We start from the raw sequence: 12217 nt of genomic DNA, 5'->3' as shown, positions 1-12217 counted from the left end.
GACCGGGCCCAGGGCTTGAGCTCCGGCCGGCCAGCCCCGGGGTGCGCGAGCCCCCCGTCCCGCAGGCCACCAGAGGGTCCGGGTGCTGGGGACGGGGCTCCACCAGTGCCCGTGGAGGCTCTCCCCAGCCTGGCTAGGGTTCGGAAGGTGGGCCGCTGGCCCGGGGCTTGAGCTCCAGCCGGCCAGCCCCGGGTTGCGCGAGCCCCCCGTCCCGCAGGCCACCAGAGGGTCCGGGTGCTGGGGACGGGGCTCCACCAGTGCCCGTGGAGGCTCTCCCCAGCCTGGCTAGGGTTCGGAAGGTGGGACCGGGCCCGGGGCTTGAGCTCCAGCCGGCCAGCCCCGGGTTGCGCGAGCCCCCCGTCCCGCAGGCCATCAGAAGGTCCGGGCGCTGGGGGCGGTGCTCCACCGGTTCCAGGGGAGGCTCTCCCCAGCCTGGCTAGGGTTCGGAAGGTGGGACCGGGCCCGGGGCTTGTGCTCCGGCCGGCCGGCCCCGGGTTGCGCAAGCCCCCCGTCCCACAGGCCACCAGAGGGTCCGGGCGCTGGGGACGGGGCTCCACCGGGGCCCGGGGAGGCTCTCCCCAGCCTGGCTAGGGTTTGGAAGCTGGGACCTGGCCCGGGGCTTGAACTCCATCTGGCAGGCCCCGAGGGTGCTGGAGCCCCCTGTCCTGCAAGGCAGTCGAGGGTCTGGGCGCTAGGATCCCTCTGGGCCTGGGGAGGCATTCCCCGGCCTGGCTAGGGTTCGGAACATGGGACCGTGCCTGGGGCTTGAACTCTGTCCGGCAGGTCCCGGGGTGCTGGAGCCCCCGTCCTGCAAGCCAGCCGAGGTTCCGGGCGCTGGGGACCATCGGGGCCTGCAGAGGCTCTCCCTGGCCTGGGGGTAGGGTTTGGAAGCTAAGCCCCAAGCCCGCCATGAGCCGGATGCCGTTTAGGCCCCGGTCGAGCGGGCGAGTGGATTTGTCGAGCCCTGGCCCCAGCCAAGCAGGTTCAGAGCCTCCCCGTGCCGGACTAACGCACCTGAGGGCCCACCGGAGGTCATGCCCGGGCCCCGGCAGCGCATGGGCAGCATATCCCCAGACCTGGTGACCTGGCAGACTGGGACCTGCTGGCACCCTGGCCCTGCCGAGCCCCAGTTCTCTCCCAGGGCTCGACAAATGCGACGACCAGATGGCCGAACTTCCCTGGAAGTCCCGATGAGGTGCCATTTGCCTCCCAGATCCCAGCGAGGGCTCCAGGAGGTCGGGTACTTTCACGCTTTGGGTCCCCTCTGTCACCTCGCGTGCAGAGTTTACAAGAAAGGAGGGTATTTTCCCTCCGGATTACTAGGGACAGGGTACGCCCGGACGCCCCTCCAAGGCTGGTGGTTCTCTGCCATGGGGACCAGATAGGCTATGCCTGGGTAACACCTCCCTAGGCCACCCGTGGCTTCCTTCCGCCAGGCCGACGGCATGTCAAATTGCCCAGGACGGGCTCCATGGCTCTTGGGCAGTCGTCCCCTGGGCGCCCGGGGCTCCATCCACCCCGGCGGCATGGAAAAGTGCCCAGGACGGGCTCCATGCGTCCCGGGCATTCGTCCCCCGGGCGTCCGGGGCTCCATCCAGGCTGACGGTATGGCAGAGTGCCCGGGTCGGGCTCCATGGTTTTCACGGTGGTCCTCCCCTGGGTGTCTGGGGGCTCCAGGCCGAAGGCATGGAAAAGTGCCCAGGACGGGCTCCATGCGTCCCGGGCATTCGTCCCCCGGGCGTCCGGGGCTCAATCCAGGCTGACGGTATAGCAGAGTGCCCGGGTCGGGCTCCATGGTTTTCACGGTGGTCCTCCCCTGGGTGTCTGGGGGCTCCAGGCCGAAGGCATGGAAAAGTGCCCAGGACGGGCTCCATGCGTCCCGGGCATTCGTCCCGGGACGGGGACGGGGACGGGGACAGGGACAGGGACAGGGTCGGGAGAGTCCAGGCGGCTTCACTTCCGTGTCCAGCCATCTGATCGCCCAGATTCCCTCGGCCATCTGGTCGCCCGGATCCCCTCGGGCATCTGGTCGCCCGCAACGCTTTCCCATAAGGGCGACCAGATGGCCGAACTTCCCTGGAAGTCCCGATGAGGTGCCATTTGCCGCCCGGATCCCAGCGAGGGCTCCAGGAGGTCGGGTACATTCGCGCCTTGGGTCCCCTCTGTCACCTCGCGTGCACAGATTACAAGAAAAGAAGGTAATTTTCCTCCGGATTACTAGGGAGAAGGGTACGCCCGGACACCCCTCCGAGGCTGGCGGTTCTCTGCCATGGGGACCAGATGGGCTATGCCTGGGCAACAGCTCCCTAGGCCACCCGGGGCTTCCTTCCTCCAGGCCAACCGCATGTCAAATTGCCCAGGACGGGCTCCATGGCTCCTGGGCAGTCGTCACCCGGGCGTCCGGGGCTCCATCCAGGCTGACGGCATGGAAAAGTGCCCAGGACAGGCTCCATGCGTCCCGGGCATTCATCCCCCGGGCGTCCGGGGCTCCATCCAGGCTGACGGCATGGCAGAGTGCCCGGGTCGGGATCCATGGTTTCCAGGGATGTCCTCCCCTGGGTGTCTGGGGGCTCCAGGCCGAATGCATGGAAAAGTGCCCAGGACGGGCTCCATGCGTCCCGGGCATTCGTCCCCTGGGCGTCCGGGGCTCCATCTAGGCTGACGGTATGGCAGAGTGCCCGGGTCGGGCTCCATGGTTTTCACGGTGGTCCTCCCCTGGGTGTCTGGGGGCTCCAGGCCGAAGGCACGGAAAAGTGCCCAGGACGGGCTCCATGCGTCCCGGTCACTCGTACCCCGGGCATCCGGGGCTCCATCCAGGCTGACGGCATGGCAGCGTGCCCGGGTCGGGCTCCATGGGTCCCGGGCAGCCCTCCCCCGGGCGTCCGGGGCTCCCACCTCCAGGCAGACGGCATGTCAAAGTGACCAGGACGGGCTCCATGAGTCTGGGACAGTCCTCCCCCGGGCGTCTGGGACACCCATCTCCATAAGGCCAACGGCATAGGCAAAGTACCCAGGACGGGCTCCATGGGTCCCGGGCAGACCTCTCCCCGGGCATCCGGGGCTCCCACCTCCAGGCCGACGGAATGTCAAAGTACCCAGGACGGGCTCCATGGGTCCCGGGCAGCTTCCCCCGGGCGTCCGGGGCACCCACCTCCAGGCCGACGGCATGTCAAAGTACCCAGGACGGGCTCCACGGGTCCCGGGCATTCCTCCCCCCAGGTCGTCCGGGCCCTAGAGCTCCGGTGGTCCAACCTGCGCCTGAGGCCCAGCCGGGGTCCAAGAGCCCTGCCTTGCGTGGGCAGGAAGTCAGGAACCCTACCGCGAAGGCTTGGGATGGATGGGGAGCTGGGAGTCCTTTCGATCCCGGCCATCTGGTCGCCCGCGATGCTTTCCAATGGGGCGACCAGATGGCCGGGCTTCCCTGGAAGTCCCGATGAGGTGCCATTCGCCTCCCGGATCCCAGCTAGGGCTCCATGAGGTCGGGTTCTTTTACGCCTTGGGTCCCCTCTGTCACCTCGCGTGCACGGATTGCAAGAAAGGGGGGTAATTTCCCTCCGGATTACTAGGGGCAGGGTACGCCCGCCCGGACACCTCTCCAGGGCTGGTGGTTCTCTGCCCGGGGGACCAGATGAGATATGCCTGGGCAACACCTCCCCCGGGCGTCTGGGGGCTCCATTCTCCGGGCCAACGGCATGGCTCAATGCCCAGGACGGGCTCCACGTGTCCCGGACAGACCGCCCCTGGGCGTCCGGGGCACCCATCTCCAGGAGGCCAATGGGATGGCAAAGTACCCGGGAAGGGCTCCACGGGTCCCGGGCAGCCTTCCCCCGGGCGTCCGGGGCTCCCACCTCCAGGCCGACGGCATGTCACACTGCCCAGGACGGGCTCCATGGGCCCCGGACAGACCTCCCCCCGGGCGTCCGGGGCACCCATCTCCAGGAGGCCAACGGGATGGCAAAGTACCCGGGAAGGGCTCCACGGGTCCCGGGCAGCCTTCCCCCGGGCGTCCGGGGCTCCCACCTCCAGGCCGACGGCATGTCACACTGCCCAGGACGGGCTCCATGGGCCCCGGACAGACCTTCCCCCGGGCGTCCGGGGCTCCCACCTCCAGGCCGACGGCATGTCACACTGCCCAGGACGGGCTCCATGGGCCCCGGACAGACCTCCCCCGGGCGTCCGGGGCACCCATCTCCAGGAGGCCAACGGGATGGCAGAGTAACCGGGAAGGGCTCCACGGGTCCCGGGCAGCCTTCCCCCGGGCGTCCGGGGCTCCCACCTCCAGGCCGACGGCATGTCACACTGCCCAGGATGGGCTCCATGGGCCCCGGACAGACCTCCCCCGGGCGTCCGGGGCACCCATCTCCAGGAGGCCAACGGGATGGCAGAGTAACCGGGAAGGGCTCCATGGGTCCCGGGCAGCCCTCCCCCGGGCGTCCGGGGCTCCCACCTCCAGGACGACGGCATGTCAAAGTGCCCAGGGCGGGCTCCACGGGCCCCGGGCAGCCCTCCCCCCGGGCGTTCGGGGCACACATCTCCAGGAGGCCAACGGCATTGGCAAAGTACCCGGGAAGGGCTCCACGGGTCCCGACCAGGCTTCCCACGGGCGTCCCGGGCACCCTCCTCCAGGCCGACGGCATGTCAAAGTGTCCAGGACGGGCTCCATGGGTCCCGGGCAGCCCGCTCCCGGGCGTCCGGGGCTCCCACCTCCAGGCCGACGGCATGTCAAAGAGCCCAGGACGGGATCCACGGGTACCGGGCAGTCCTCCCCCGGGCGTCCGGGGCTCCCATCTCCAGGCCAACGGCATGGCTCAATGCCCAGGACGGGCTCCATGGGTCCCGCGCAGGCCTCCCCCGGACGCGTCCGGGGCAACCATCTCCATGAGGCCAACGGCATTGGCAAAGTACCCGGGAAGGGCTCCACGGGTCCCGGGCAGGCCTCCCCCGGGCGTCCAGGGCACCCACCTCCAGGCCGACGGCATGTAAAAGTGCCCAGGACCAGTTCCACGGGTCCCGGGCAGTCCTCCCCCGGGCGTCCGGGGCTCCCTTCCCCGGGCCAAAGCATTCCAGAGTGCCCAGGACGGGCTCCACGGGTCCCGGGCGTCCAGGGCTCCCTTCCCCGGGCCAACGGCTTGTCAGAGTGCCCAGGACGGGCTCCACGGGCCCCGGGCGTCCGGGGCACCCTTCCCCGGGCCAGCGGCATGTCAGAGTGCCCAGGACGAGTTCCACGGGACCCGGACGTCCGGGGCTCCCTTCCCCGGGCCAACGGCATACAGGAGTGCCCAGGACGGGCTCCACAGGTCCCGGTCGTCTGGGGCTCCCTTCCCCGGGCCAACAGCTTGTCAGAGTGCCCAGGACGGGCTCCACGGGTCCCAGGCAGTCCTCCCCCGGGCCAACAGCAGGTCAGAGTGCCCAGGACGGGCTCCACGGGTCCCAGGCAGTCCTCCCCCGGGCCAACAGCAGGTCAGAGTGCCCAGGACGGGCTCCACGGGTCCCAGGCAGTCCTCCCCCGGGCCAACAGCAGGTCAGAGTGCCCAGGACGGGCTCCACGGGTCCCGGGCAGCTCCATGCCCAAACCCATTTGAAAACCCGCCGCAGCGAAGGGGTTATAGTTTTCCCCTTTTGTTTTTCACCTCTTGTGTCTCGGTTCTACCGAGACACAAGATGGCGGACTCTCCGAACTGTTTGGAATGTTCACAGACACCCGAGAGCCAATCAGCTTTCCACCTGCGCCCTTCCGTGGCGCGCCGGGTGCGCTTACCGGTACGCGTACCCAAAGCGCTCGAAGCGCGCATATAGATATATTAAAAAAAATTACGTTAATTTTCATAAAAACCACTGGAGCGATTTTCACCAAATATGGAAAAGGCCCTACTGTGTACCAGTCCCTACCATTTTGCCAAGTTTGGTGTAATTCCGTTCAGCGGTTCGGGCTGTAGCCGTGTCTAATCGTCCTATGGAAATTAACATGGGGAAAACACGTTTTGGGACCCCCCTTTTTTCGCGGTCCCCGCTTGACGAATCCCCCCAAAACTTTCAGGGAAGGAGCGGAGCGTAACGGGCCATCTTCTTAGAGAAAATCGCGTATATTCATTAACCGGCGCCAAAGTTATTTCAAATAGAATGTTGTGGATTTCCTATGGAAACTAGGTCCTAACTATATATACATATATATATATATATATATATATATATATATACACACGTATTATTTTAATAAATTGAAGATGTTGTTTTGAAAAAGCAAAACAGCTTGGCAAGTGCCGGACCGAAAACATTTAAATATTCACACTCAGCACACATTAAAAAACAAATATGTGAATTCCCATAGAACCTAGGCTTCTATGGGAATTCACAAGGGCATATTATCAAGCCCATTATTGCCGCTTTAGCGGCAGTTTCCTGACGTTAAAGCAGCGATAATTTTAACACCGTTCTTGATAATAAGGCCCTTAATTTGTTAGAATCTCAGTACATTTAAAGTTACCCTTAATTTCATTCATGTTATTGTTGAAAGAACATCCAGAATATTGATCTGTTATTTAACAATGCTTTAATCCAAAGTGCTTTACGTAGAACAATATAGAAATGTTGGATACATACTTATACCATACCATTTACAATTGCGTACTGAGCTGTAACTTCTCATGTTCTATTATGTTGTGGATAGGGGTACATTCCATGCCGCTGTAGTAACAAGCATTAGCCTCAAATTTTGATAAAATCAAGAAACTAGTAACCAGTTAAAAGGGTCTGCAGTAGATGCCAGTTAACAGCCTTGCTTGCACTCACAAAGTTTATTGAAGAAGAGCCGCAGGCTTAAGCGATTTCAGATTTTTTGATGGTTATAGGTGTTGATGTTTATAATTCTTTGGGATGGCGTGCGAACAGGAAGGACTTTGAGCTTGAACCTACAATTCCACAGTATCAACAGAGGGAGCAAAATTGAGTAGACTACAACACATCAAGGGGGCCGTCCTTAAGCCAACACTACTATAGCAACACTGCTTTATGCTACGTTGATGAGCACAACAAGAGTAGCAGACAGTTATGCCGCTTAAACTTTATCAGAGGTCATTATGTATTGCCATAGCATACTAAGATCTGAGTCTCTAAAACTGATCTCACATCTGAGCAGCAATACCATATTATTCTCTATGGTTCTCATTTCAGTCCTTTTTTCAAAGGACTGTCTCTGCCCCATTCCTGCCCATGATCTCCCCTTGTTGTTGCAGTTTGTGTTCCTTAAAATTGTCTCGAAATATCCTCTGGAAGGTCATCTGGAGGGAGCCTTTCCCACCTTCTCACCGTTCCACAAATCAATAGACAAAAGGATTGGCACTGCTGTTGATCGAGCAAAGCAGCATGAAGGCATCAATCAGTTTAATTGGCAACAGTTTGTTGTACTTAAACCCCACTTGAATTATCACCCTCATCGGCATGGCGAATATAAGGAACAAGATGACAGTGACCCCAATGACCACATAGAGTTTTACCAGCTGTTGTTTCCACAAACCTTTCTTGACTTTAATAAGCAAAGTCACACTGGAGAGGATCATGAGTGGTGTGAAGACCAAGAAGCACAGAATGTTAATTGTGATAAAGACAGTTTCACAGTGTCTGCTATTTTAGCTTGTGCTTGCGTGTTCCTCTTGCTTGTTCCTCCTGCCCTCTATTTATATTCTCTAGTCAGAATATAAATATAGGAGCAACATTGGTTTTCCAATGACAAAGAATCCCCAGAGAGGTGTGGCACCGCGACCAGAGCGGCTGACTCCAGAGTGCAGGGGTCACGATTCAATCACCAGCTACAGCTCAGCATCATGTGACTCTGGGCAGCAGTTACTTAGGTCCTGGTTTTGATGTAGGTCGGAAAGCCTCCGACCAGTGTTCGGAGGCTTTCCGACCGACATCTTCGGTTTCAATTCCGACCGCCGTATTACGAATACACCAGTTGGAATTGAAACCGACTTACCATTCCGGCTGGCTTCAGATGGGCTCAAGGATCCCGTCGGAACCAGCACGTAATCCCTTAAGGACAGCGTTTCTGCCATCGGGATTACGATGTCAGTTTCCCATAGGCTTTTCATGTCGTCTTTCCGACTTGAAAAGCCTGTTGAAAATGGCTTTAGCCCTTGCAACAGTGGCTTCCGCTTGAGGGACTGGGGGGCACAAATGGTGCCCTCCCTGTCAATCCCTGCACCGTGTGGGGCCTGCCACGCACTACAGGTATGAACAAAAACTCCCATTTTTCTATGCGAGCTTATACTGTGGCTGGTTTTCGACCGCAGCACAAGCTCTCATAGAGAAATGGAAGTGTGCGGCCAAACCTTGTGCAGTCGCATCCTAATACTGCTGTCCGGACCGCCGACCTGAGGTCGGACGGTCCCGATTCCGCAATGGTGTAGGGCGGACGTGAGTCCGACCAACATCATAATGAGGCCCTAAATCTCCCCGAAGCCCCCCAAAGCCTTGAAACCTTGAGAGGTGAGATGTTTGCTCTTTACAAGTATGGATTAGTATTATTAACTTCGTGATTTGCAAGGCCGTAGCTATCTATCTCTCTTTATGGGATGTAAAGGTGAAGATCTGCTGTGTTGTGTAGCGGCACCAAATGATCATTCAAGGTTACCAAGAAACGTAGTTCAGTTTTAAGGCACAACCAAATCTGCTTCCAATATCCATCCAGAAGTGTGCATTCCAACAGAATGTGTACTAAATTATTATTTGGCTCTCACATCTCCAACACCTGGAGCCTCTGCCAAACTTTGCACTAAACAACTTAGAGGGGGACCAGTGTCATCAGTGCAGGATCTTAAAGAAGCCATATTTCAGTCTGGATTCCTCAAGGCCCCTATTACAGTCAGCAAGTATTGCTTCCCATTACACCTCTCCAAAACTGGTATTTAGTCGAGTTGCCCAACAGTCATGTAATGATGAGAAAATAGTCTTGGAAAATTGATGGACTATTCGTGGGGCATACAACTGAGATACCGTCCCCCTTATTTTTTCCCTGTATGAATATGCGCAGCAATAAGGGACCAATCAAGAGTAGCTCGAGGTCTACCTATCGTACCAGACTGTGAGAGCTGAAGATATTTCCATCTCTGCATGTGAGGTAGATCTTACTTGCATTGTATATCAGTGAAAGTTTCAAGGTAGCCATTTCTCAAGACATCATATGTAGGGCAGCTTTTACTCGCTTCCAAGGAGACCAATCGATCTGCTTTCTGCCAATTCATATCTGTGCACTACGCTCCAATCAATCAATAAGTATGGCAGGGTATGCTCAGATGTGAGTCCTTTGTTCACTTTGCCACTGGATTCAAGCAAGCCGGGCAGAAAGACGGCTGGAAGGCCAGAAACCGGTCCTCGAAAGCTTGTTTCCGGTCCAGGGAAGGCATGGCTTGGCAGTTCGGGCTGGACTGTGCCCATGAGGCACAGGGTCAGACTGATTTGCATATAGCCATGTCTGAACTGGGGTGGCAGAGTGGGCTAAAGAACGGTGATGGATCAAACCCAGATCTTTTGACTGGGTGTGAGTGTTTGATTGGTTCAGATGCTCCGTCCATCACCACCCCCTTTTGTACCGCTTTGGCCGCCATAAGTGTGGCAGGGTATGCTCAGATGTGAGTCCCTTGCTCACTTTGCCACTGGATTCAAGCAAGCCGGGCTGAAGACCGCTGGAATGCCAGAAACTGGTCCTCGGAAGCTTGTTTCCGGTCCAGGGAAGGCATGGCTTGGCAGTTCGGGCTGGACTGTTCCCATGAGGCACAGGGTCATACTGATTTGCATATAGCCATGTCTGAACTGGGGTGGCAGAGTGGGCTAAAGAATGGTGATGGATCAAATCCAGATCTTTTGACTGGGTGTGAGTGTTTGATTGGTTCAGATGCTCCGTCAATCACCACCCCCTTTCGTACCAATCAATCAATCAATCATAGCATTTATAAAGCGCACTACATACCCGTAAGGGTCTCAAGGCGCTACCGAGGCGCTCCAGAGGTGCCTCAGAATGGATGCATCCTCCTGATTCTCGAACAAATTTGACTAAATCTTTTATCATGCAGTGTGAACTTTGAGCTGCTAAAAAACCTGTTTACACTTTATTAGTGGTACTCAAGTTCACAATGTGTGTACTTTTTCATATTTGGGGCTTCCTATGGACTGGGTTTTAATTGGAGCCACCTATGAACTGGGAGGGAACAGCATTTCAAAAGGACGACAAAGCAGTATTGTGATTCACCTTCATGCTAGGGTTGATTGCAATTTGTAAAAGCAAGTGTTTGAGTTACTGGGTGGGTCTTATGGGGCTGTGAAGATCTGAGAGGCATATCATTCAGTGCTTAATTTGAGCTGATGGTTTCTGGAGCTGGGTACCTGCACTTAATTGTTAACACCACATTTATGACAGTCTAGCACATGGTGGTGCTGTTTTGTCCAATTTAGAGATAAGCACAACAACAGTTGTTCAGAAATTAAATGTACTGTAAAAATAACTAATATCTGTAGCTCCGTTACTTGGGCCTAACCTGGGAAAATAACACAATAGGTCAGGCCTTCCCATGCTGGGGTCAGGGTTATTTATTTCATCTTTTTTGTTGAAAGCATATACAAGAACAAAAGAAAACAAACACACATGCACACCAGATGAGTGTCACAATAAAATGTTAATTTAAAACACATTCCCTGGTGTTGCTGTTTTGTATGTAATGTTTTCCAGTAACAAGCCTTAGTTATACCATAAGTTGCATTATTATTCTTTTTGAAGGATTCATTAGTAAATCATCACCTAAAAACACTCAGATGCAAGTAGCTACAACGACATACCAATGAAACAATGTACAACATAATATTTAACAAGCACTGACAAAGTCAATAGGTCTCGCCTATACTAGATCTAATGGCTTCCACAATGTAATTTTAGCCATATTGCACAGCAGCTTTCATTTTTTGTACTTTCATCTGTGTTTTAGAGCCGCAATGCAGTTGAGCAACATTGCAAAAAAAAAAAAAAACACTGAATTGACAAGCCCCTCATTGGCGAGACATATTAGCTCTGGAATTGCTTCAGGCGTCACTTCAATTATATCAAGTGAGGTGAACCAGGACTGTAACATTCAGAAAACATTTTGCTGGTAAAACAAAACCTAGACATGGAGCACTTTGTACTCAGTGATATGCAGGTATATTGAAGACTTATGTGCGAGTACACGAAGGGCGCCCAGAGAGCACATGATGTGGAGACTACATAGGATGTACCAGTGACATGAAAACCAGCAGGTGTGATGCCCCTTTCAGCCCCTGCAGCCAAGTTCAGCAATCAGTCTTTGAATATTTATGTAGGTATAGGGGTTACTCCTTACAGCCCATTATCTTTGGAGCACACAGCACCATGATTCAGTGAAATACCATTAAGACACGGGGAACAGGAAACAAGTGCTTTGTGTACAATTTGAAACAATGCAAAGTGAAATATTTGTGAAGAGCGCTGGAAACAAATGTGAATTACAAGGCGTTGTGCCTTTAGGACACCATCGTGATTGGTTAACAAATGATTGCCATCTCAGTGACTGCATTACATCTGAGGGAAAACGAGCTGTATTCAATTAATTTTTCCAGTGAAGAGTTTGTCTCGCAAAGCTATAATTTAAGCAACAAAGCAGTGGGAGTTTCACAAACACAATTCATATACTAGCAATGTCAAAGCCAGTTGTTCTTGTGTGTCAAATCTATAGAACAGAAACCAAAATCCTCCCAAAGTCATCTGCAGTAAGTGAGAACGACAATATGAAACCAGCAGCCTCTGACAACACAAGCATTAGTAATGTCAATGGGTTTCGCCTATGTGATTAATAATAAGCTTTTTGTTGTTGTAAACTGTAGCTTGGTGAGCAGTTATGCGATATAAGTTACTGAAACTCCATTAAATTGTTATGACTTGTTTATTGAGAAAGGTAATATAATGAACTGGACACAATGTGTGTGCAATGGCAAACATTTTGGCTGGGGGCAACCAAGCCCTTTCCCATGAGGAATAGGATACAACTCATTAAGCCCCTTACATTTGTAAGAAAAATTAAAAATACTGGCAGCAAAACACCACCCATTCATACCTTAAAAGCAAAATGTGTGAGAGGGATGAAAAACAGAGGCATGGTGGTGAAATGGAATGTACACGAGGCAACAATGACTGTTATGCAGTTAGCTGGCTAGCTAG

The sequence above is a fragment of the Lissotriton helveticus genome, chromosome 5_1, assembly GCF_964261635.1.
Source record: "Lissotriton helveticus chromosome 5_1, aLisHel1.1, whole genome shotgun sequence".
Lineage (NCBI taxonomy): Eukaryota > Metazoa > Chordata > Amphibia > Caudata > Salamandridae > Lissotriton > Lissotriton helveticus.
This window is presented reverse-complemented; position numbering follows the sequence as displayed.